Raw genomic sequence first — 27,735 nt, forward strand, 5'->3', positions numbered from 1 at the left:
GACAAACTAAGAGAAGAAAACATGCTTGAATTGTGTATCTGTCGAGTTCAAGATTGATCTTAGGCTACAGCAAATCCCTGAAGATCTCTAGTTACTCTCTGCACCTGTGCTTTACCTCTTGCTTTAGACTTGCAATAGTTCTCATTCTCTCTTAAATAAATAATAAGCTATAAGAAGAGCAGCAGATATCTACACAGATATTATAGCACGGTTCTGTGACTTCTTTGGCAAGATAATATCTTTTGCCTTTATTTGAACTACCATGAACTCAAGAGTGTGATAGAGCTTGCATAGTCTCCTTTAAGCAAACCGTTAATGTTCAGCTTCTCTTAAAGTTACCACACATATGTGTTTCATAACCACTGTTTGGCCATGCATGCAGGGACAAGTTTTTTTTCAACATGAGCTCTACAAAGTAGGTAGGTTTAGTTTCTTTCAATTAATTTTTCCAGCCACCTAGAAGAGAGGTAAGAAGTGGTCCTTTAGTACTATGTAGCCATAGTCTATGGGATTTCAGAGGTTTGTAAGACTGGGACTCAGACACAATTCTCTGATAGGTAAGCAATTTTCTGCCTCTAATCTTCAAATTATATAGGCAAGTTCAAAAATTTTAAGGTGCTTAAAGAAGTCCAGGCACACTGAACACCCATCTTTCTACATGAACTGTGTTTTTTCTCTGCACCCCAAACATCCCAATATTTTCCTTGATTTTCCAGTTCATTCTTTCCCTGAAAATAACAAATAAAATGAAAACAGCATCAGAGGAAAAGCTCCCCTAAAATGAGCCAGTGGCTGGTCTACAAAATAATCAGAGAAGGTTCCCGTAATCTTGTCCCCAACATATGATTATCCCTTAGGCATGTGCTTGATATGATGCACAACAATCGCACAATAGTTGTATTGCTAAGGCTGTGGCGGGGTAACCATGGGATGGACACTTCTCTGAGTTCATCCATGAACAGGAAGAGCAGAAATAAGACTTACTTTAACACTAGAAATCCTCTGTTATTTTTATTTTTTAGAGTGAAACCTCATGAAATTTTAGCCATTTACAGAATGAAAGAAATCATAGTCTTTCAACCACTAATGTTTGTGGATGGGTTTACTTGATCTGTGCTTCTAACCTGCTCTGCTTACTTGCCAGGACACAGGATCTCAGCTTTGTGGTCTCATGTTCATGTCCTTTTGGTTATAGGTTCATTGCTCCTTTCCACCATCTCCTATATTGCTGTATTGTAGCCATTACAAACTTGCTAACTTGGCTTACTGTGACGTGAAGGATCTGACTCGTAATTCAAGAGATGAAAATGAACACAAGGTAGAGAGAGAGAGAATCAATGTGTATCTATCTTGACTCATAAAAGATTCGATTAAGCAATGTGCTGTTGCATTCATACTCCATCCAATAGCTCTGCAAGTCTTTCCGAAGCAGTCTGCAATGTAGGTGTGTCTCAAACGTTGCTACACTGAGCTTCTTCTTCTGATGTTATGAATGACCCCTTTGCTGAAAGTAATTTTGAATGGGAGTTAAGGAAATTTCCACTACCAACTACCAACTTCTATCATTAACAAGAGTGGTTGGGACAGTGAAAAATATCCTATTCTGGTTTTGCTACAATGGAGTCTATAGAGCTGTGGTAGAAAGGTGGGACTCATCAGTCTAGATAATGACATCTTAAATGGTTTTACCAAGACTTTTCCCTAATCTTACTCCTTCATACCATTGCATTTCCACCTTGAGTCAAGGAATACAATAATGTCTCTAGCAGTTTCCATCTTACCACTGTTTAAATGGGCTTCGGAGTGTTGTTGACCTTGAAGACAATATGGTTGTTGGAAGTTATAGGTCAGCACTTAAAACAACTTAAACCAGGTGTTCAGATCTCAAATGTTGACCTCCACCACTCTCGAAAGTGCCGGTTCGCCACTCCACTGGGTTTTGTACAACAGATTGCCATCCAGTAGCTGAATAACACATTGCATGCAAGCATATCTGAGCAAGCTCTTTGCTACCCTGTCCATTTTCTAAATGAAATACAAGTTTTCTCAAGCACATTTAGTTTATCTGTACCACGGTTTACCTAGACACAAATGAGGATGAGGTTTCTCCTCTACTTACAAGGCTGCAATATGAAGCCTATTGGAAGCAATGTTAGACAAGTATTTAGTTTTTGGTTGTGGTTTTTTTTTTTTTTTTTGTGTGTGTTTTTTGTTTTGTTTTGTTGATAGCGAAGTACAACTACTATTGCCTGCTAGTTGGTATTTTGCATTATTATATATATATATATATATATACATATATATACACATAAGAAGCTGAAAACCACTATGGAAGAGTCTTAAAAAAACCCAAGACATCTGGCTGTATAGTGAATTATATGTATTTTAGGTGGACATGATACTGATGAGTGTTGTTAAGGTTGTCCAACATTTCTCATAGTAATATTCTAGCTTTTATCGCTTGTGGAGAGTTACTGGCTGTGTGCTGTGAACAAGCCAGGGCTTGATGCGGCTGTGCTACACGGAAGGATTTCCCTGAGACACCAGAGACAAAAGGAAAGTAAACAGAAGCCGCTCTGCCCTCGACCCAGGCTGCAGGAGGGGCGTTGCCGCTGCGCATGAACAGTCTGTGAACAGTGCCCTGCAGCCAATCACCATAGTGGGGGGGCATGAGTGACTGTGAGTGTAACCAATTGTAGCCTGCGCTTGCCGCATGGCCTTTTGGTATAGAGTATATAAGGCTTGGAAAAACGTGGTCTCGGGGACATTGATATTCAGTGTTGTTTAAGAGTTCATTAAAGAGTACGGATGGTAAATTCACATTGAATTAGACTCCTTACTCTCGCCCGGCCCGCCCGTTCGATCAAAGAGCTTATGCCGGCGTCTGGATTCGTCGAATTTGCTACCACTACAATCGCTTGTACTTTTGCTGTATCTTAATTGCTTGGGTTGAAACTCTTTATGCAGGGGCATCTGCCTTGCACTCAATTTTTTTAAAGCTGCAGCCAAAATAATTTAGTTCTTTCCATAAAAGTATCTAGGAGAAATAATCAGTTTTGCCTATATTAGAAATGAATTGTACGCTTTTCTTTGGAAGACTCACACTCATAGGCTCGGGACCAGATACTCCAAAGAGAGAAGAGAAGTAGCAATAGTCTTTCTGTTGCATCCATCATTCAGAACATCTATCTTAAGACAGCCCATAAACCTTTGAATAAACACAATTTTCTGGTGTTCAGCAGCAACTATTGATGCAGACAGCTAAGTTCCCTCGGCGTGCTGACTGCACTGGATGTTTTCCAGCCTGAGTCAGATGAGAATTTCTTTGCAACTTGTCTTCTCTTTTCTGGGATGCTATAGGTTTGACCAGATCAAAGTGGGAAAACGGGAGGTGGGACACCCAAGGTGAGAGGAACACTCCCTGCACTGTACCCAAGCTAAATAGAGGAGGAAGTTTCCCTTTTGATTTACAGCACAAAATTGGCAGAGGGAGGTCTAGGAGGCAACAACAGACCAAGGAAGAGAGAAAGTGGTTTGGGTTTAGGATATTGCAGGTTAAATGGGATGGATGTGTGTGTAAGGTGTTGCCAGACTATACATGTATGGCAATATGTATGTGTGGAGGAAAAATGAGGCTATGTGTAAAATTAAGAGAGAAGTCAGCAGTGAGTGAACTAACATGGCAGAGATTGGGAATCTGTGCAATGTGAGCTGGGAACAACAGGGTATGGGACTCTTTAATGATTTCAAAGAACAGTAGGTGTGTGAAGACACCTCTTGAGATCATGTTGTTCACTGCCCTGCTCAAAGCAGGATCAGCTAAAGCAGGCCACCCAGAACATTGTTCAATCGAGTTTTAAGTATTTCCAATTATAGAGACTCCACAACCTGCCTGGGTAACCTGTTGCAATGTTCAGAGAGTTCATCACTGATCTTCAGAAAATCTCAGCTACTTGCATGAGTGTCTGTAGGAAAGTCCATGCCTTGTTTTCCATGCACAAAATAAATGGCAATGACATCCATTTTTCCACAGGGATGTTGAGAAAAAAGAGGGTTGTTTGTGATTCTATGGGATACTGCAATGGTGAGGGAAGTGCTCTGTAGATCCTGAGGCTGGCTGTAACATACTCTTTCAGCCTGGGCTGGGTTATTCACAAAATCCTCCTTCCCTTCCTTTCCCTCTCCATGTGGGCACAAAGCTGAAGATGGAGGATAATAATCTTGCATGCTGGGGTTCACTTCTTATTTCAGCCATTGGTAAGATAAAAAACATACCTCCAAATCAAACTACTGCATTTTGCAGATGACTGTAGAAAGATTTACTTAATTAGATATCTGATACTGGTCACTCTTTAAAGATGTCCAGAATGTGTTTATCTCTCATTTCCATAGTTCACTGCCAGTAGATCTGTTATTTTCCAGAACATTGTTCTATGGCACATAAAGACCCTTCAAAAACTGTTTCTGAACTCCTAATACTGCTGTAGTTCTTTCAAGTCCTATCAGATATTTGTATTATTTTAAGCATTTGAAATGTGCTTATTTTATTTACTCTGGATTTTTTACCTTGCATGAAATCTTCCAGAGTTGTGAATGAGAAGACTCTATCTTGAGATTTCCAGCTGCCTTCCAGGTAAGAGAAGCACTGGTGGGTAAATGGGTAAATGTAGCTTTTTCCTGTTTAAAGCAAGGCTGTTTACTTGGCAGGTTGACTGTAACAAGTAAGATGCTAGACTACAAATTGAATGGTAAAATGAAACAAAATATTGAAAGGATAGCAGCTGAGTGAGGACTCTGTGCCTGGAGGATGGGATAAGTGTAAGAACTTGTAAGGAAAAGTGTAAGCTTATGTCCTTGAAGCTTTTCTTGGACACAATCATTATGAGCAAATCAAGTCTTTGTGATCCTTGTATATATTATCCTATGTGCTTTTACTGTGAACTATATACTTAGTAAAATGATACATTATACTTTATACCACATGAGATTATTCTTTTTCTAGTGCTGCAGTCTTTACCTTTAATTCTCCCTGTATGATACATAAAAATTATGCATGATTTTAAATGCTGCATGTTTTTAAAAGTGCTACATGATTTTATAGACTTGTTTTTACTGTTGTGCTCCCCAAGAATCTGTTATATTTATTAGAATCATAGAATTACAGAATCGTTTGGGTTGGAAGGGTCCTTTACAGATCAACACCCCTGCCACGGGCTTGGACATCTTTCTCTGGATCAAGTTGCTCAAAGCCCCATCAGCCTGACCTTGATCACTTTCAATGGTGGGGCTGGAATGATGGAGCTTTGACTCTCTGCACCTACACCAAAATAGATATATTTCAGTTAGCCATTCTTTATCAAATAGCTTCATGAAAGGCATCCTCTCACCCCCTCTACTGTTTTTCTCCTTCCTTTTCTTAGCTGCTCCTTTGTCGCATAGCATGAAACTGGATTATGTGAGACTGTGTTGCCTGTTGCATCAGAGGATGTTTCAAACCCTGCTATAGCAATGTGGTGCAACACTTACTGAAAGGGTCTTGGTCATCTGAATGCTCCTAGAAGGTATAGGGTATCCAGAAGAAATCAAAGCCCCAAGACTGAAAGTGCTGAGTGTTCTTGTGGGGCAGATTTTTTCCATTTGGATCTTACCTTTTCTTGAAATATAAAGACTGATTAGAAAGAAACAGTCCTTGGAAACTCTGCATTGCAACCAAGAGGTAAATTCAGATTTTCAGTTAATCAAAAGAGAAGCTCAAATTTCTGTGTCCATTAACTAAAGAGCTGTTGAATCTCCTGCTGCTAGCCTGAAGCACACATTTGGCCCTACCTTCTGCTCCCCGGCCCTGTTGTTGACACGTTGTAATGTGGCAACCAGACTGCAGTGTCACAGAGTTTTCATGTGTCCCAGAGCTTGAAGTAAACTGTTTGAGTCAGGGTGGTCTCCACCTGTGACCACTCATTGGTTACTCCAGGTAGAAGCTTAGTGTTGTGGTCCTTCCCTGCCATGAGACAGCTTGCTTGAGACACACTCACTTCCTTGCCCTCTATGCATCTTTAATTCACATATCTGTGCCTCATTGTTTAAGGTTTTATGTGCTGACATTCAGGTACCTAGGGAAGTTTTCAGTTCTGAGCTTATTTCAATTAATTTAAGACTGCTTTTTCTTCTTTTTATTTTTTTTTTTATTTTTATCCTGCTCCTAGTGGAATTTGTAGACTGACTATTACACTTCAGTTCAAGTATTGTAGAGTAGCAGAGTGAAAAGGAGTCTACAACATCTAGAAATGATTCCCAGCCCAATGTGGGCCTTGTAGGATAGACTGCTCCACTGAATATTTGTTAGGCATTCTGCTACCTAATGGGAATATCTGCTTCAGGTTATTAAATAACCCTAGGAATCTAGAAGATATTAGATACAAGGAAGAAATTCTTCACCATGCATGTGGTGAGACACTGGAACAGACTGCCCAGAGAAGTTGTGGATGTCCTATTCCTGGAAGTGTTCAAGTCCAGTTTAGATGGGGCTTTGAGAACCTGGCCTAAGTGGAATGTGTCTATGGAAGGGGGGTTGCAACTAGGTGATTTTGTAGGTCACTCCCAACTAAAACCATTCTATGATTCTGTCTCTGAATATGACATTTACTGCCTATGGTGGACACTAGCACACCAAATATGTCCAAGGACACCTATGCTGTTGAGGGAGCATTCACCAACTAAACAGGCACACAGACATCTTCACTGATGAAACATCAAGTTCCTGGGGGGCTAAGGTGGCAGCTATGAAGGTGTTCCCAGAAGGTACATTTCAGTTTTAATCTTTGTTGATGGGCATCAGAGCTCAAATGTTTGATTTGGTGTGATATCTCTTCCAAACAAGAGTTAGGGATGGGATTTGCCTTTACTTCAGAGTGTTGTAGATAAGTACAAGTTAGTCAGCCTTGGTGTCTTCCTAACAACAGGGCAGAGAAAAGGACACTAGAGAAAATTTAACTGATTCATTTTAGAAGTCTGTGTCAAGCTAAATTTATTTACCTCTCTTCAGTATTTAAAGGAAGAAAATAATCTAGACATGACTAAACATAGGTCTAGTACCATCTGAAGTGCCCTAAGGGGTCTATAATTTCTAAGCGGGGCTGAGAGAAATGACATAGGTTCTACTCTTAAAAATGAAAACTATTACTGAAAATGCAGTCTTTCCTCTAGGCTCTGTCAAATGTGAGTGTGAGGTGTTCTTTCTTTATAGAAATGTGTCTACTTATGAAATCAATTTGCTTTACACATTGTCACACGATTGTAACCAAAAAGTTTGTTACTTCACCACAACGGTTGGCAGGCATTGGAACAGGCTGTCCAGGCAAGTTGTTGAATCACCATCCCTGGAGGTATTTAAAAGATGTGTAGGTGTGGTGCTTAGTGTTTAGTGGTGAACTTGGCAGTGTTAGGGTAACAACTGGCCTCGCTGATCTTAAATGTCTTTTTCAGCTTAAACACTTCTATTATTCTATGACTTATCTCCCTAGTGAACTGGTAGAAGTCATTGATCCCACCATGCAGGACCTCCTTGCATGACTGAGGTCAAATGAATTTTTTTCAGCATTATTTTTGTTTTGTTTGGGTTTTGTTTTGTCAGAGCTTTGTATCCACTTTGTACTCCCTTGGCACAGTTGAAGATGTGAGTTCTGCAAGGTCTGGACAGTGAGCTATAAGAGTCATTGGTTTAAGTGGGCTCTGCATGGCCTTAAGGGTTGGATTTTTCCTCAGTGTTGCAGGCTAGCACCAACAAGAATATTAAGGTGGGTAGATCCTCAGTGGTGTAACGCAGCCATTCTGAACTGAAGCACCTGAAGCCAAGGGGGTCAACTATCTCCTCCTGTTCTTATGTGTGTTTTTGAAATCAGAGATGCAGCTCTCAAAAAATAGCTCTAATAAGCAAAGGTGGAAAATATAAACTTCCAAGCTGATTACACATACCTCAGCAGATACATTTAGCATTGGGCTCCCTGATTTAGCAGAAATAAGATCTGTCTGTGGTTTCAGTCATCTATTCAGAGCAACCATGGGGTTTGCTGTCAGCTTGTTAGTTATGGAGTGGGTGATGTGGATTCCCTTATAATCATTAATGCAATACAATCTTCTCCCCCTGCACCCAAAATTACAGCAGGGAATCCCCTGGTCCATGCATGCACCAAATATTATTTCTTAGCTCTTAAGAAAGAATTTGGAGTACTGTCTAATTTTACATGCATGACATTTTTAAAGACTAAAATAGATAGCATGTTTCTTATATCTTTTTTGAGCGGTAGAAAGGCCCTTTGAATTAACTATTCCATGTAATCTCTGAATGAACATCAGAATTGTTGCTTAAAAGGATACCAATTAAAAAACCTATGGGGAGAATGATTTATATGATGACTAGTTTTGTAAGATACATGGAGATTGGGAAATTGGAAGCTACTCCAAGGAAGTCTAACAATGTATGCTGGCTGGAGCAAAATGCTCCTTGGGTAGGTGGTTCCAGGTTCCCCTATAGTAATGAGACACATAGAAAATGCCTTTATATGAACCACGTTATGACACTTCAAATAAAGATAGTGTGGAGACATTGTCTTCTAGAATACCTCAAGAAGCAGTGTTGCCAGCACATCTCCTATAACTATTTCTCCAGGTCTAATACTTTCATAAGAAACACCACCCAGTGTGTCTTCTTGGTGCCTCAGGCTCATAGATTGATATCCTCTGCAGCATCCAGACTGCAAGCAGAGCTCTGTCAGTAGGAAGCAAATTCCTTTAGAAAGATTCCACAAGTGATTTTTCAGTTTTTCAGTAGATTTTAGACAGTATTTTGCAATGTCCTGCAAACGGTACCAGCACTTGAAAGAACTGTCAAGGCTCATGAGCGTTATGCAGCTTTGCACTGACATTTTTGGATGGAAGTGACATTTGAGCGTTGTGACCTTGCTGTGTCTTGTGATGTTCCAGAGCAAAATGCAAGCCTCCTGACCTGCGTATTTGATAGATAAATGGCAACCGAATGCTTTGATTTCACATGTCTGTCTCAGTTAGGACTCTGCATTTTGATCATGTGGCAGCCAGTCCACCTGAGGTCTTTTTCCTTCCTTGTTTCTCAGATCCCTAGAGAAAGGCAAAGTTCAGCTTGTTTACTTCATGCGATTAGGCGTGAAAGTATTAGTGTTCTGGACTCTGTAAAAGAGTTCCTTTCAGGAAGGTTTTTCTCACTGTTTTGTGGTAAAAGGCAATTCCCTTTCTCACACAGAAGTGGCTTATAAGGGGATTTCTCTATGCAAAAAACACCTTTACACAAGAAGACAGTAAAATCCCACTTTTAAGTCATGTTTTAAAGAAAAAGGGTTGACCTTCAGTACAAAAGAGAAAAAGTTCTAAATTGAGTCGAAACAGGAACTTTGAAAATTATTCTCCTCCTCAGTTCTCCTGTTTCGTTTGATTCCTCCTAAAAATGCAAAGCACCCCGAAAAATTGAAACCCAGACCTCCTTCCTAGAAGCTACTGTTTGACCTTTGCAGGCAGCGAGCTCCTCACCCACAAGTGCAGAATGCAAACATTTCAGATGAGTTGCTCCATATGTTTTCCCTGAGACCCGGCATCACACCAGGGAGTGACCTCCATCCTCCTCACCATCGCTGTGCCCCGGCAAGGGCTCTGGGGTGAAATATTGATACCTGTGTCTGTATATCGAGGGCTGTTTGTCCGTGATGGGTGCTGAGGAGATCTGGGTGCTGGGGCAGCTGTTGCGCTGAGCGGCGCCGCTGCTGCCGCTGAGTTGGGTAACCATGGCAACAGCATCACCGCCAGCATCCTCCTCCTCCTCACTCGGCTCTCCTCCTCCTCGGCATCATCATCAGCAGCAGCAGCCCTGGCAGGAGCCAGAGCCCGGCAGCCGAGGCTGCAGCCAGCTGCCTGCTGTCCCCTACCTGCACTGTCACCCCACCACTGCACCTGCACCAGCCCCGCTGCTCCCCACAGTGGGGAAAAATAGGGGAGAGGGAGCTGAGGGTGGTGCACTGACTGCAGAGGGATCCCAGACAACCCAGGTAAGAGCTGCGGGGTTGCTCGCAAACTCCCTGTGACCGATGTGGTGTGTGCCTGGTGTGTGTTTGCGTGAGAGTGTTTGTTGCTAGTTTTTCTGGCTCGCTCCTTCCAACGGCGGTGTGATGACAATTCAAGGCAAGCATGTTTTCTGGCTCATGTTTCACGGCTCTGCCATACTGTCCCTCTCCCTCTCCTCTACCCAGATACATAAGGAATAATAAATAATATTCAAAAGGTCGGTAGAAAATGGGGTGCCTGGGGAACTGTGTTGAACAGCTGTGCTTTTGAAATAAAAGTGGGCAGCAGCAGCAGTGCAAAGGTCGACATGGTCATTAATAACCCTTAAAAAAAAAAAAAAGGTCACACACTTCTGTCTCTGATCATTCTACAAATAAATCTTTCTCTCATATTCAGCAGAGCTATAAACCAGAAAGGTGCATGAATAGCCAAGACTAGAAACCTCACTGTAGTCCACAACTGGTACCTTTACCTTAAGTGCTTTAAAGCCAGATTAAGTCATTACAATCATCATAAAATCATACCTGTGAATATATGTGTATACATATATATATATTTGTGAAAATACTGCTCTTAAACCTTTGCACTGTTTAAGAAGAAGAAAAAATATATATGAAATCTTTGTAAAGATGTGGATGTGATGGCCAGGCAGTAAGAGACGCTTGTTTAATATGTATGTGAGAAAGCATGTACTGGGTACATTTTAAAAGGTAGAAAGTATAGTTCTAATCCAAAGGCATATGAGGACAGTCCTTGTCATTTTAAAAACAGAAGAAATCCAAAGCCATGGAGCTTCCTTGTGCAGTCAAATATATGTGGATGAGTGCGTACATGCCTGAGGAGCATGAAGGGGGAGAGAATAAGAAGTAAGTTTAAGCCAAGCGGTAAGTGTTTGCTATGTAATGACTGCAGAGAGCTCTTTCCACTTCCACGTAACTATTTCTGTGCATTTATTTATTTATTTATTTAGTCAGCAGTAAGGAGACAGAGAGCTGCTGCTGCTGTCTCTGTCTCCTCTCTCAACCCCTGTTCTCCCTGTCTGGTGACCCAATCTTCCCTTCTCCTCCCCAAATCTTCCTTGTCTCTGTGGCTGGAAATGTTGCTGGCTTTAATGTTGATGAGTATTTTAAAAGAAGGCTTTTGAACCGGTCCCATAATACAATATAGTTATAATTCTGCTTCTTATTTATACTGTGGGGACAATCTGGTTATGACCCAATACTAAGTAATACAGTAAAGGCTAAAAGACACCTGTCTTTCAGATTAAACCTGGTTCGAAAATTGCAGGGCTTTTTGGTCCCAATCCTGTGTTTGGCTATTTGCCTGCATATCATCCTAAAATCACCAGGCACTGTAAGATAATTGAGATTATAGGTATAGAATAGAAGGCAGAATTGGGCCCATATTTCTCTCTGATTATAAACATCCTCCTCCTGCAAGCTATGAGAAAACAAGGAATTTGGGTAGGCAGAACCTCATGCTCAGTTCTTATGCAGAAGTACTGTAAAAATTACCTGGTAATTACGGCCTATCCCGAGGGAACTTGATAGGATGAGAGAGGGAAAAAGAAAACATAAAGAAGTATTTGGAACTGGTGCTTTGATTTGCAAAATAATTTCCTTAAGAACCTGACCTTAACATCACAACAGGTCTTCTCTACAAGGGGCTGTTTGATCTGTATTAATAACAGTGGTTACAGACACTAAGTTTAGCTGATGATGATGATTTTGGATACTTCTGTTAATTAAACTGAGGCACTGTAGGGCTGCAGACCTGAGGACACTAGATTAGCCTGGACACATTTACAGAGTGTATTTCTGCTTAAGATTTGGTGTCTATTTGAAATCTAGAGAATATTTAAATCTTACAACTTTTCTTTCTTAACAACAGAGAGGGAATAAAAATACCTGTAAATAGAGCACAAACCTGATCATGCTGCTGGCACCAAGATGTCAGAGGCAAAATAGAAATCCCATTTATATGTGATGCCGAGATGTAAAATGTGTAATCAAGGGGAACCTCAGTAAAGCATCAGGTAGTGATCCTGTCATCAGCACAAGCAAATGACTGAAGGTCAAAGGGTTTTGGGGGTTACATATTACCAGCCTGCAAGTCTTACTTTGCTGCTAGCTGTGGGCAGATGATTGTGAGGAATCCAGAACTCATACATAGACTTTTGGTTATTATGGGACAGCATAACTTCTCTTAGAAACGGCTCTGAGAAAGGCTGGTGTTTCCATGAGCACTACTTTGCCATAAAAACCCTCAGTGGAGGGCTGGTTGTTTATGGAAAGTGGGGGCACAGAATCTGGTCTCAGTGTCAACAGCAAAGATGTTCCCCACCCTAGATAACGAATTTATAATGCTCAGTGCCCCCCACCCCCACAGCTCTCTCCCTTGCTTAAACTGGAACACTTAGGAGAGACTTTTTTCATTTTACCTTATGGCTTGTTGTATTATATTTTATTTGTTTAGTAATGGAAGGAAACACAGTCTTTCTTTTTTGCTCTGTGCATGGCTGTTAAGAGCTGTTCTCCTGATGCCGACTTAGTGCTGTTCACTAGCACTGTTCTAAGGAAAAAAACGCTATTTTTGTATCTAATGATATTACTAAGTATCTTTTAAAATCCCGATCCTGATTTTTATTAGCCACCCACTGCATGTTTTGGAGCTTAGAACAAAAGAAGACTTATACAATAGTTGTTGTTCAAAAGTCAACATTTGCCAACAGGTTGAGACAGGGATTTCTGAAATGCTGAACCCAAGGCTTTTTTTTTTTTTAATAAGGAAGCTGCAGTTTTCCAGATCCTACTTTGTAGTAACCTGAGGCAAGAGATGATTTAATGACAAATGTTGTACCTTATGTTTTGTTTAACAATGCTATTAATTTTATTTTGAGGCTATGCTTAAACTGCTGTTTATTACTCCTTTCAATAATCACAGTCTGTGATTTCCCCTGTTGCAATGTTGTAATTTTTTCCCTTTACACTGCATGATGATTGGCTAGATTTGATTCTTAATGAGACAGACATGTAATCATGGAAAATAAAAGTTTTCACAGTGAACAGGGGAAGGGTGAGATCTTTACTTAGGAAACTGGGCACTCCCTATCTGATCCCCTTGGAATTAGCAGGAGTTGTGGTCCATCATTACCTGGTAAGGAAATAACCTTTTTATTTTTGCCAACACTTATCTACTTGATGGGTCAGTCTGGCCTTGTCAGGTTCTCCTCAAGTCTGAATCATACCCATGCTCATGTAACAGGGACCTTTGTCCACCTAGCAGATACCCTCACTAGCACTTGGAAGACTGTGACTCCTTTCTAATCTATTTGTTTTGGTAGTGGCAGCTCTTCGTCTCTTTGTTCAGCATCTTCTGGGGTCCATCAGCTTCCTCATTCATGGGTTAAACCCTCCGCCCCAGCTTGGTGAGCAAACTACGAGTCTGTGCTTTCCAGTAGCACAGCTACAAGGCATTGAGGAATTGTGTCTAACAGCATGAAGAGTGCAGGTATCTCTCTCCGTGTGTATTTCTTCTGATCTTCTCTGTACCAAGTTCCTTTCCTTGCACACTGGCGATGCCTGACATGCTGCAAAATGCCCAGGGCCTGTGATGTAGCATGACCTTTGCTAACATTGCTCCAGGAGGTAATGGGCTGAAACAACCAGGAGCGGTTGTGGACTCTTGGCTGATCGGAGCCTTCTTCAGAAGGTCAACAGCATGACATGCCTGATATCAACTTGTTGGGCTAGTGAGTCAGAAACTGACTTCTTCCGAATCTTCCAAATCCAAGAAGACATTATTTTATTCTCACTCTAATCCTATTATTAGTGCCTGCAATGTTAAGAACTCTGTTATTCAGCAGTTTTATCACTTCCCTGTTTCACTGCATCAGATGGAGCATCCAAACAAATTGTAAAAGTGAGATTTTATTAATTTCCTACATTCAAATGTTGCCGCCACCTATGTGTTGTCAGAGATCACGAGATAATCCCCTGGAGGGAGGTGGATGCTCTCTCCGGTCCTCCCACAAATCTGCAAGAAATCTGATAGCATTTCTGCTTTTGTCTCACGTGCAGCTGTGGTTTCTTTCTGTCTGGAACCCCCACACCTCAGATGTGACTATGTTTCAGTACCAAAGCAATCCATTTTTATGGCTCTGTCAGGTAAAAAGGGATTCTGGTTTTACTGGCATCCACAGAGAAATCTAAGTTCATCTTCCATGGACAGAGAAGCATCCACAAAGTTTACTTCTCTTACTTCACAGGAAGCACTGTAGGTAGATGCAATATCCCAACACGTCCTTGCTATCTGTTGTGTTTTCTTATCCTTAGGACCACAGGTATAAGACAGACGAAGCAGCAGTATGACCTACTGCTGGCATACATATTTACCGAATGTTTGCTTTTGTACTTTCCGATCTGTGTCTGGTAGATATATTTATCTAGAGTTGTTCTTATTTATTCTTAGCTATATAGACAGACCAAGCCTTGTACATCCTATTGGACTTTAAAGGAGGAATTGCAGATATGACTCTTTATACCACAAACCTGTATGACAATGTACAGCAGTGGTGCTACAAGAAGTTGCTAGCTGTTACGTTTGCATGGAAATTCAAAATTCTGACCTCCTGGTAACAGTGTGGCTTTTAAGGATTCACAGAATGCAACACAATGACAAGTGGGACTTTCTTAATATAACTGCTTGGTAGGCACTATTTGTGCTATTAGGACCCTGATGCCACCATTTAGCAGCCTGGAAAGCAGCAGGTGTTTTCTTTGTCCAGCTAGTTAAGTAAACAAATCTCTCCCGGTTTATTACTATCCAGATCTGGGCAACTGGAAATGAGTCTGGCTCTGCCAGCATCTTCTAACATGTAATTTCAGTTCCTAACATGTTGCTAACATTGTATTTATTTCTGAGGCTAGAAAGTAGTGTTCCATTATTTTATTATGTCCCAAAAAGAACATGAGTATTACTTGGAGTTTGTGACTTGAGTGAAACATTGTATCTGTCAATTTGTCAGCCCATACTGCCAAAATCACTGTAGCAGTAGGGAAAGCAATCCTATTTTCTGAGGATGATTTTGTAGAGAACAGAGCAAAAGAACCAGTATTTCCCTCCCTTGATTCCTCTACAAGTAGAGTATTTCTGTATGAAAATTGCTATCCTTGTTGTATTCTCTTCTCCTTTCCACTGAGAGTCTCTCATTCTTCTCAGTGGCTCTGGTTTGACCTTATTGTGGGCAGAGGATGCTTGTAGATGGTGTGAGCTTGTGATCTAGCTAAACAGGCCCTTGGCTTGTGGGTGTCAGCTTTGAGGATGTCTGCATGAAACAACTGATGAAATTATTTTGTTTGCATAAGAAAGCTTCCCATGTGTTTTAGAGGTGATAGGGAAACACACTATTGTGGAAGATCATGTCCCTTTTTATGCCACTTTTTTGGATTTGTGCAATCTAACAAAATCTGAATTCTTACAGTTATTTTGTTTTTTGCAGAGGGCTGAGACTCTGAGCCACAGGTTCTGAGCCTGTGATGCAGGCTTGCTAGCTGCCAGTACCTGTAGCGACTGCTCACCCTCTGTGTGATGGAGTAATTGCATTCAGCAGGTATTGGCTTACATCTGCACAGCTCTTCTGTGCTATTAGGACTCAACTATCCCCCATCTTAAGAAATGAGGATCTCTGTGGGACAAGGCAGATGGATTTCATCAGACCTAAGTAGCGTCTGCTACTGCAAGTGATTCTTCTTACAGCACACTACACCGCATAAATCTATTCTACACAGTGCAATGGCATATCCCTATTTATTTTCTTTGCCTGCCTTCATTGGTTTAAAATCTCAGCTGAAAACTTCTCTTTTCTGTTCATGTCTCCTCACTGTTTTATCTCTGTTTTCTTCTCTCTTTGCATTTGTGTTTAAACTGAACTATGTGAGAGTACAGTTTGCCAGGTTAGATGTTAGAAAAAATAAAGTCGCATCGTGTTATGTTCTAGAGTGCTTTGCTCTGGAGCCACTCAGCCCTTTCACTGCTGGAGGCTATAGGATGCTTGCCACTGACCTCAGAAACAGCAGGATTCATCCCAATGCTCAAAAGTCTTTTCAGAAGGAAAGACAATGCACAAGGCTGTGAAGAGATGGTTGTTTGACAAAAGCGTGGAAGTCTGAACCCTGTCAGCCAAAAAGCTTTTGTTTGCTGCCATAGATGGATCAATGTAATGCTGCTGTTTCAGCTTGGGACATCACAACCACCAGAACATTATTTGTCTTCATGTGGCAAACCAAGCCGCAAAGTCAGGGACATTCAGAGGCAAAAGAGGGACAAGGTAGAGAGACATTATTCCAGCAAGGCTACTCTATTTCGCAAGAAGTCAACATCTGCAGGTTGGCCCAAAATGAAGAGGAATAATAATTTAAAAATGTTGTGTGAAAAGCCCTTAGATGTGCTCTGTCTTTTATGGTGCGAATGAGAGGAATAGATTTTAGATTGCATCAGTCCTTTGTCTGGAGAGGGAAGAAAGATTGTTCAGAAAAAAAAAAAAAGGAAAAAAAAAAGCCTAGTGAGGAATGATCAGCAGTTTCTTGCTAATTTTTAGTAGCACTGTAAATTAGGCCTTGTTTTCTTAGGTGACTTGCGTTGGTAGTGGATGACATTAATGCTTTATTAAACTTACCGTGCTGAGAAGCTCATGGATTTAGTGCAGCTAATAATAATACCCTAATCGAGAAACAGAAGGTGGGATAACTCAGCATCAGAAATTGGAATGCAGAAATAGTCACTGCTAGTTGAACTAAAAATATACAATGGCATAACCCTCTTGCCTACAGCAGCACATGCTGAACACACATTGGGCTCTGGTGGCGGGGGAATGGCTTTCCTTTGTTTTTGGCAGCTGCTAGATCAGCAATGCTTTGTGGTGACCCATGTGTGTGAGCACCAAACTTTATCTCAGATGTTCAAGGCCTCTTGTAGCAAGTTAATTAGTATCCTTGGCAAGTTAATAATTCTCCAGAACCATAAGCAGACTGCACAGGGTGAAACAAGCTATGTAGAATGACTTGGGAAGCCAGTTTGTCCTAGGGTGGGACTATGTGATCATGGTAGCAACCAATGAAGTGGGAGTGACCTGCAGCAGGGACAGGGATGTAACCATGGCTACTCTGTTCCCCTGCTCTATGCTCCTACTTGGGGATAAACAGCAGATGTCAAGATCACTGCTAAATTATAAGCCTCGGTTCTATTGCTGTGCAAGGGTTGTTTGTGTCCAAAGAGATTTATCCATTTTTCTCTATAGCCCCTCAGGGCATGACCAACCTCTCAACTTGGGCAACTTGATGAAGGTGAAATTTGATTTATCATGCACATATTTTTATTGCTATGATCTTTAAGTCTCCATGATGATATGCTAAGAGTTGCCCAGATATAGTGGTGATGTGGGACCCTGAAATAGGTTAGTTAGATCAAAGTAGGACACATCTAATGCCAAAATCAGCACTGCAACACGGAATACCTGCTGCACTGTCAGATGGCAGATCAAAGATGAGGAACACACTGTAGAAAAAGAAAGGTGCTCAGTGAAAAGAGGGAGTTAACTCCCTGTGTTGGGCACAAGTGATGAAACATTGTCTCTGGATAAAGGACACACAACATAGTGCTGGAAGAGTGAAGACAAGAAGCAAGGGCTGAATGCACTAACTGGGAATTTCTGCATCATATGTAATGAAACCCTGGCTGTGGTGGTTTGTCTGGTTTGAATACAGAGACAACTGTGGCTGGGATAGAAGTGTGCAAGGACATGCCTGGAGCTACTTTGGTCACCACACCTGCAGGCAGGAGGAATACAGGTGGCTGCATCAGCACTTCTGCCTTGTTTCCCCTCCCAAAGTCAGGTGTCTGCTCACCATACCAGCACAGGTGTTCCCCTCAGAGCAGAAGATGGCACCATATTGTATGAAGAAATGTAGCTAACAGGACTGTTTTTAAAAAGATTCAACTAAAGCCAAGCCTTTTCCTCAGTGCACCTGAGCTTTTCTTCTACCTGTTTTCCTTCTGTGTTATATTCTGAGGTCATCACTCTCCCTTGTGCCTCATCTGAGCCTTTTGGAGTCATGGGGATAAGCTGCAGAGAGGTCAGGAAAAATGCAGAGGTTGTTTCTCCTGTGATAGGTGCCTTTTGTGTAGACTCTAGATAAAGGGAGCTTCTTTCTGAGACTGCTATTTGACTAAGTCTTTGGAGAAGTGAATATCAAAAAGCAATTTTTGTTCAAGGGATAGGTTCATGGCATAAGCCAGGTTGAAAGGGACCTCTCTTCCAATCACCTGTTCAGATCAGGGTCACCTGTGGGATCAGACCAGCTTTCTCAGGTTTTTATCCAGTCCAGGTTTTTACCCATCTACGGGTGATCCATAAAAGCTTTTGAATGGTCAGGACTAGGGTCAGGAGGAGCTTTCAGAGAGAGATTGCTTTTGAGAAACAGAGTTGATCTGACAGCACATGCAAAGAGAATTTCCATGAGGAGTTCTGACTGTGGAGACACCCAGAGGAAGCTGGCAGAGACTCTGAGAGGAGAACAGCATGCAAAGCATGACAGAGGTGAAGATGAACTTGTCAAAAGCTGTCAAGGGCAGGTTTATTCCCAGGCACGCATGGCTTCCTCTGGGGACTTTTGGAATACACTTTGCTGGGGGAAGGCACTGACGTTTATAGTGAAATGGGTCTGGCTTGCCCCTGCTTCTGTACATGGCAGATGACTGTTCTGGGAGATAATGCCTCAGGTCAGTGATTTAATTATGTCTTTTACCATACCTGAGATAACCCAAGGCTTACAGGATGACTTTTGGAAGAATCATCTGTTCGGCAGTAATAATCACCAATTACCAAGAAAAGATCACCTTAGTCATTTCCTTATCCCATCTTTCAACCAAAAGCTCAGTTTATAAAAGCTTTGCTTTCAGGACCAGTGCCACTGATATTCAGAAACCTCTCATCATAAGAACATTTTAAAAAGAGTTTGAGGACCAATTATATAAATGTTTCCTCTTTTGTAAAACAACTTGGGAGCTGTAAACATACTGGGTCCACATCTTTGTAAATAATTCATCACAATGAATTATTTAGATGTGTAAGCTGTGTTTTACGTAAGGAAATTCTTTTCTTAATGTGAAGAAAATGCAGATATTTTAGATAATTTTGAAAGAAGCAGCTGACATTTCACCCTTTCGCTTTTGCCTAGGTTGCAATTGTTTTTTGTCATGAGTGTGGCTGATGCCAGGTCTGTAGCATGTCAAGGTGACTTCATCAGCAGCAAAAATCACAAAGCCTTTCAGCAGGATAAGGCTTATCAGAAGTCATAGTGTCCGCTTCCTATTGTAGATGTGCAAAGGGCAGATTTTAGAATAATTGTTTATATTCCAGATTAAGCTGGAGATGATGACTTCAATCCATGGGAGAGGAGCAAAAGTGAATGCTGTTCCTGATGGAGTCTTTTGTACAAAGCTTTCATTTTTGAGACTGATTTGTGAGATTAACTTGAATTTTATCCTTTTTTTATTTTTTTTTTTTTTGTTTGTTTGTTTGTTTTTTTGTTTAATATATATTTGGATAATTCTCTTGCGTTTTCTTTTCTCTCCCTTTCCTTTTCCTCCCTCAACAGCAGATGATTTTGAAGACAGCATGAATGAAACAAAAAGTTGGCATGGTCTAGCTGGATTTCCTGACAAGATAAACATTAAGTTAAATGTGAAACATAAGCCTTAGTGTGTGACTGTAATTTTATAGGTTCTTTTATATGTTATGGTTGGCAACAGAATCTCTACAGCCTATTCTGGCTAGAAAGAACAGTATTTCTTAGTCTTAAGATCTAAAATTGGTATATAACACTAGCTATGCAGTGTGAGTGGTGGAGTGAATCTTCATTATGAATAGTTTCTATTCTGATACATTTTATAAATGCAGATGCTTTGTGATGAGGATGATGGTCTTATTATCAGAAATCCTCTTCTGTCTTAATCCAACCTTTGGCAGTAAACTCTCTGGAAGTAACGCAGCTCTATTTACTCCCACTGTGGAGTACAGACTTACATTGGGTGAGAATATTTCCACTTACAGTTGCACAAGTACAAAATTGGAGGGATATGGGTCCAGTTCGTTCTGTAAGACATTAGTTTCTGCAGCCAGATCACTGGAGTAAGGATGAATGCCATGTCTTTCCCTTTAATTTTGGGGATAAGTCATGCAATCTAGGAACTGCAATAAAGCCTCATTTCCCCCACCCCCCATACACCCACCTTTTTATGCAAGGATTCCAGGCAGAAATGCTATTGCTAGTTCATGTATGAGAAGATGCAGACCCATGAGTCTTTGCATTTTATATGAGACCCTGGTTATGAGTGGAATTTAATTTAGTGATCTGCAGTGGAATCAACTTCATCCGAAGTAGCTACCAGCTTTCTTTTTTGTGGACAGGGCAGAGAAACAGGTATTTCTAAGGCACTACGCAGACAAGTTTTTAAAAATGCCTATTTTAGGATAGAAAGATCATGTTCAAACTTCATTTCTGCTGTATAAACAGGAACCTGGACAAGATATTGAGGAACAGCCATTTACACTGTAGATGTCTGTCATTTTACCAAGTGTATCCGATCTTATTTACTGCTAAAACATGGAACAGTGCATGAACATCCTGAGCTCTCTCTTCCAGGCACTGTTGTCACTTGTTTGTAGGTTTCCCAAGATGTGTGGCATAGCAATCTTCTCTGTAGTAGAGCGCATATAGAATCATATAATCATTTTGGTTGGAAAAGACCTTTTAGTTCAAGTCCAACCGTTAACCTAGCACTGTCAAGTCCACCTCTAAACCATGTCCCCATGCACCTTATCTACATGCCTTAAACACTGCCAGGGATGGGGATCTGTCTTTGTCATTCAGGTTTCCAGACTGTTCTGGTGTTTCACAAGGCAAGACCACCTTTCCTCTGATCTGCTATCACGTTCCTCTGTACAATGTCCTACTTTGGACTCCTGACTGCTTGCTACACTGCCACAGTGGCAGAATGGTGAAGCAGCCACTAGCATTACTTCAGAGTATGTGTAGTGAAGGATTTTAGTGGTAAGATGTAGTCAGGGAATAATCAGCATCTTTGACAAAAATGTGGCAAGTTCGGGAAGTGCCTTTGGACTTTGAGGATGCAAACCCCATGAGCCATCTTGGATAACAGAGGAACTATAGCTGCCTTAGATATGTGCCCAACTGCACCGGGACATCCCTGACACTCAGTCCTGTTGGGTAGGGCCCTTTAAACCAAGCAGAAAGTCATCCTTCCCTTGCCTGTGAGAGAGCTTGTTCAAGGATAGCTTAAGTGCACCTCTGCAGTGGTTCAGATATGCAGAACCCTTGGTTTGGAGGAGTAATTTAGTGCTATGTGTGGGTGCACTTATGGGAACACACAGCTTCTTTAAAAAAAAAATACACGTTTCCGATGTTTGCAGATGTTATGGTTCCACATTAGGAGGAAAAAAAAATAAAAAGAAGACATTTTGGTGGAGGAAATTTCCACTATTCACCAGCAGTTCATTGCAGACAACACTTTAATTTATGAATATCACATTTGTACCGTAATGGCTTTTTCTGTGTGGGGAGAGAAAAGGAGTTGGAACTTGATTCCCAGAGGAATGAAACATGTCTGGTAGTAAGGAAAACAACAACCATATAAAATTAATTACATCTTAAGGTCTTTTTCCTACAACTGCCACTAGAGTGACAATGAGCCGTGCTGATGCTTGACCTTTGTTGGCTTCTCCAGGACTTCCACCTGGACTTTTTCTTCAGTCACTCTGGAACCTAAACTTTTAATGTTGTTGTAACCTTTTCCTGACTTGTTCACTACAAGTCTTTCTGACTCTGGTTGAAGTCAAGGAGAGCAGCAGTATGACGCCAGATGAGTACCTAAAGTCTGAGACGTGTAGAATTGAGAAAAATAATGAAAAATCCAGATGATAAACTAATCTCCAGATCCATGCCTATCTTCCTCCACCACATTGACAGACCTCTCAACCTGGATACAGCCAATGTGACTCTGTCTCCAAGGGCCACACTTTGTACACCACTGGCTCTCATGGCAACCACTCTGTGGCTGGAGGACCTGCTGTGATGGTCCAACCTGTGGTGTCCTCACCCACTGTGGCTCACAATGCAGGCAGGAGACTGAGATGCTTTGCTGCTGCAGCTGCTGATGTAAGTGGTTGTAACTGCTGATTGAATTTGTGTCCAAGACACTGCTGACAATATGTTGAGAAGACAAATGCTTATTTTCTTCTCCCTCCACTGTTGTGCAATGTAGTACATGATCTTGCATGACTCCTGTTCACTTGACTTCTGTGATTGCTTCAGTAGGATTTGCAGGTTAGGTGGGTTGGGTTGTCACCAGGAACCTAAACTATTCATTTAAAAATTCTTTCTCTTCCAGTCTAGAACAATGGAACTGCTGAGACAGAGTCCAAACTCCTTCCTTTTAATTTTAAGAGCAATATTTATCTTCTTGTGTTTATGAATCTTTGTCAAGTCACAGCAAATCTACTGTAAGCCCCAAATCAGTGTTGAATGCATCCTTTTTTTTCCAGATCATTGATTTAATGATCAACAAAGTAATAAAGATGATAGGAAATGCAGAAGTATTACAGTTAGGCAAGGCTTGTGGAAACTTAACAAAGCTGTTTGAAAGAAAATGAAATTCTCTGTTGATAAATACAAAATAATGTACAATGGAGAGAAGTACCTTGAATGATTCATAGTCCTAGCTGGGTTCTAAAGAAATGCTCATCACTTGATCGGAGATCCTTCAGAAAACCTTTACACATGTATGGTTATCTCAGGAAACAAATTCCTCTGAAGTAAATAGAATATTTGGTGCGTAAGAACTGGAATGAGGATTATTTCTGAATATAAGAATTAATCGTATTTGGTGAGTTGTTTGTTTTTTTTTTTTCTATTTGTTTGGTTTTGTTTGTTTGTTTTTTTGTTTTGTTTTCCCCACAGTTAAGTATTTTTCAATGAAAAAATGTTTTCCTTAAATTAACATCAGCCTGTGGGAAGTATTTATATTCTAAAACTTATTTTGGGGAAAAGCTGGAAATTAAGTGTCCTGTAATCCTGTTGGAAAGCTCAGGGTTTATTTTGTTTTGAAACACTTTTTTTTTTTTTTAATTTCAAATTGCAAGTATTTTAGGAAAAAAACCCTACATTTTAAAAAAAACCAAAACTCAAAATGAAATGTGCTGATTCACTGAAAAAACAGTGTTTCAGATCCATACAAATATTTTTATTTCTGTCAAAAAATGTTATTTTGTGGGAAATATAGGGTTTTCATTTTGAGTCTAAACACAAATAACCACCCACTCACAGTTGGCGAATTTCTCGCTATAGATCCCATGGGCGTGCTCTCCAAAACATCATTGTGTCTTACCAGAAGCTTGGCACCTCCTAAACTGTGCATTTTAATCTGGTCTTTGTCTCTTATGGACTCCACATTAGAAATAACAGGTTTCAGAAACAAATGACCAAAATTATTAGTGATAGGAAGATTTTTCTATGCCTTGATTATGAGTAGAAGGAATATGTTATTTCAGCTGTGAATGGGCCAGGTAATAGTGTTCTCAGCTCTTACAAAATTAATCGAAAAGTGTCCCCTTGGATGGCGAAGGGTTTTTATCACTGGTTTTGGTATTAGCAGGGTAGTTGATATGCCAGGCTGGGCATAGTAGTGCTCTGCAGAACTAACTGTTGAGTAGCTGAGATAAAAAGGGGATTCACATTTGTCTCTTTTCATTCTTTTCCAAAATGTGAAAGGAAGATAGCATTCTGTGAAAGGCAATACATTGAATGTAGATTAAAAACATACTCTTAAACCATGAAGCTTGCAAACAAACAAACAAACAAAAAAAGCAACAAAAAAACAACCAGCAAAGCTAACAAAAAGCGGAGACCAAGGCTCAGGTGAATTTAAAAAAAGAAAATGAGAGAGAGAGGGAAAAGTCCTGCTCATTTTTACAGCCAGTGAAAATATTTGCAGCTATAAGACAATCTTAAAATCTCCTGGGTGCTGACACATAGGCTGAAAAAAAAATGAAAGATTCCCATCAGATTCAGTTTTGCAGGGAAATTATGACAGAACCAGCCTACTGGGAAATACATTCTATAACTCTTCATTACCACAGAATCAGAGAACAGCCCAAATTGGAAGTGACCTCACAAGATCCTCCAGTCCAACCTTTTGTGGGAAATGGAGCTGAAATGAGAACATGTAGCAGACTGCCCAGTTGTATCTTGAAAACCTCCAGTGGTGGGGACTCTACCACTTGCCTGTGGAGGTTGTTGCAGTGATTGATGGTTCTCACAGTAAAAAATATCTTTCTTATACAGAGATGAAACCTCTCCCAGTGCAGATCAGAATAGTTTTCCCTTGTCTACACCACGTGGACTCCCTGTGAGCCTCTGTCCTCTTTGTAGCTATCTGTTAAGTACTGGAAATATTGTGATGAGGTTCCCCCTGACCCTGCTCTTCTCGAGGGAGAAGAGACTTTCAGTCAGAAAGTCTCCTTCAGTCTTACCTTATTGGGCAGGTTCTCCAGACCCGCTTTGATCATCTCTGTGGCCCTCCTTTGGCTCTCTCCAGTATGTCCATGTCTTGCTTTAATTGTGGGGACCAGAACTGGACACAGTACTCCAAATGTGCCCTGAGAAATGCTGAGTAGTGGGATGATGTGCTAGTAATATTCCTGTAGATGCATGTTTAGCTGCTTGTCCACTAGAACCTCCAGGTTCCTTTCAGTAAAGCTGCTCCCCAGCCACACAGGTCCCAGACTGTACTGGGATCTTTGGTTATGTCAACCCAGCTGCAAGACTTGTCACTTGTGTGTTAACCTTCACACTCTTTCAGCCTCTCCAGATCTTTCTGTTGGATGCCTCTCCCTTCTGATGTGTCCACCTCGCCACCCAGTTTACTGTCATCAGCAAACTTGTTGTGAGTGATGTCAATCTGGTCATCTAGACTATTTATGGAGATGCTAAACAGTGTTGGGTCCAGTAGTTATCCTGGGGGGACTGCACTTGTTACAGGCTGCCAGCCTGAGTAAAAAACGTTGATTGCCACCTTCTGAGTGTGGCCTGTGAGCCAGTTTCCCAGTCATTTTGCATATCACCCATCCAGTCTATACCTTGTCAGTTTGTCTGAGAAATACAGTTGTTTAGTTAGTAAATTTTACCTTTCATTGAAGCCATTGTCATTGGACTTGCTATTGCATATCTGAGTGCCGTATTTGTCTCCAGTACTCTGAAGTCAAAAGGTGAACTCTGACATTTATTTCTTGGTTCATAGTCTCCTATCTCTATGTAGAGATATTTGTAGGTTTTTGGGTTTTTTTCAGTGCTGAAATTGTTAGGTCATAGTACAGATAACATTTGACTTTAGTAGATAGAATGTTATCTGTATTTTGATTCACTTTTTAAATGTCACAGTGCTTTCCTTGCTAAAAGCATTCAGAAAGCCTGATTTTGGTGTTATATACTGTGTTATGCAAAATTTTTTTTATTTTTTTTAAAGAAACAGCCTGTTAATTAACTTCCTCAGATTTTTTTTTGTTGTTGTTTTTTTTGTACAAGTGATAATTCCTTTTGTACAATGTGTAGGAAATAAGAACAGTGAATTCCATACTGAAAATGGAGGGGAGGAAACATAAAGGCACTGCAGAATGCTGGGGCTTAGTACATACATAGAGAAATAAGATGTTTGTGACAACAGAAAACAAAGCTGAAAACATATTTCCTGTTCCACCTGCATAGTGAAGTTGTCCTATAATAAACCGATTATTAGCAGTCTCTTCTTCAGCTCTCGAAGGAGACCCATCTGCTTTGCCACAGTAGATTAAAACATTCAGTAGTTTCTCAAGAAAAATCTCTATTGTGCCATAGTAGGATTTAATATTTGCCGTTACCGTGTCGCTATGATTGTAAAAGTCCACTGCTAAAATGGCAAGTTTAAAAAAGGAAGGCTAAAGGTAGCAAACTCCAATAGGCATTTTTGTTTCTTTTTTCTTTTTTTTTTTTTTCCCCTCCCAGCTTAGAAATGTCCCTTCACAGCTTGTCCCCCCTCGTTTTTCTTCTTTGCCAACATCTTCTTTGACTCCTGCTAGTTCACATGTAGGATAGAATTAGAGTTATGTAGAATCACTCTCAACATAATGGACTTCTTGAAATTTTGGGCCAATTTTCATCTCCATGCCCCCATACCACAGGTTGCTACAGAAACAAGGGAAATAGTCCCATAGCCACCTCCATGCAATTGAATTTTGCCATTACCACTTTGTGCTAATCTGCCCAGGCACAAATCCCGGAGTGGAACAGGTCCTGACTTCAGTGGTGCTTCAGCACATCACAGAGTTGACCTCATCTTCAGTTCCATAGACATACTCTATCACTCCTTGCTGAGTAGGCTCCTCTCTCCTTGTCTCTGTTGTCCCTGCATGTGAACCTGCCACATTTCTGTTTCATCTCAGTGTTAAGCCCAACAAACTGTCATTCTGACTGTCAAGGCTCCCAGATATTCGCTTTCCCTTTAGTTCTTCTCCTCATTAGCCAAGATAAAAAGTTGTGCTGACCTGCCTCCTCCCGTTTTGGAGGGTAACTCCTTCGTGTCCTCCTTCCTTTACCCTCAGAATTAAATCTCTTAGTTCTCCCCTTTCATCCATTTTGGGAGGAATGGTATTGAGGTGGGTCTATCCTTATGCTTGTCTCGTAAGAGATGCTCAATTCCTTCCCTCTTTTGGCTTCACGACTCTGTCTCTGGGAAACAGTATGTGAGTTCTGCGTCCTGGAAGCTTGTTCAGATCTGAGTATTGAACAGGGACCTGAAAGCAATTGGAGCAATGCAGAAATAGATATCATATTTGTACTGATATCCATAGCCTCTTCTTAGGTGAACTTGAATTTGCTGTATTTTCTGGTAAAAGAAGCTGAATCATTCATGGTCTTCCTTTCACTCACTGTCTTTCCTCTCCATATTTTCATTCTCTTTCCTTCCAAACTGTAACCAGTCTCTCTTTCTCCAAAATCCCAGCATCTTTGCATAGAAACAGGACTTTCTTTCCAATCTTTCTTTCTTCTCTAATAGGGTTCTAGCCATCCAGACCTCCTTTACTGAGGAGGGGACCAGTTTTCCCAGGTAGGACCATATTCTTATCTCCCCTTCCATCTGTCTTCTGGAAGGACTCCAACCTCTTCTAACCCAGGGAAAGAACAGAAAGAAAATGGCAACCTTTAAAATTGTTTCTCTCTAAATTGTTGCAACTAAATACGAAGGCTACAGCTATTGTGAGATCAGCTAATAAACTCCTTGAATGGGTCTCTGAAGTCTATATTAGCAATGGATGAGTCATAGTTGCACCCGCTGATTGCAAATAAGTGGGTGGGAGGGGAATAGGCCCTGTACTTTCTACTGGCAAATTATGAATAAAGAGCTATCAGCAAGCCTGGGAAATGAGCAGGGGTAAGTTTGGACTGACAGTTCTGCAGCAGGGAGATGGAGGCAAATGAGTGCTTGTCAAAAAAGTAAAGCCTGATCTTTTAAGTTAAATCACACCTTGAAAGCAACCTG

The 27,735-nt window shown here is 40.9% G+C and overlaps 1 protein-coding gene across 1 annotated transcript in view; it reads left to right on the forward strand.

Moving 5' to 3' along the window:
• The first annotated feature begins 9,880 nt into the window (after nt 1–9,880).
• The window catches only part of FAM135B (family with sequence similarity 135 member B), a 209,871-nt gene continuing 192,016 nt past the window's right edge, over nt 9,881–27,735 (forward strand). The window contains exon 1 of the mRNA XM_065831691.2: nt 9,881–10,070. The gene's annotated coding sequence lies outside the window, so the exon portion shown is untranslated. The remainder of the gene's footprint in view (nt 10,071–27,735) is intronic.

This window comes from Patagioenas fasciata, chromosome 2 (genome assembly GCF_037038585.1).
Source record: "Patagioenas fasciata isolate bPatFas1 chromosome 2, bPatFas1.hap1, whole genome shotgun sequence".
In the NCBI taxonomy this organism is placed as follows: Eukaryota; Metazoa; Chordata; class Aves; order Columbiformes; family Columbidae; genus Patagioenas; species Patagioenas fasciata.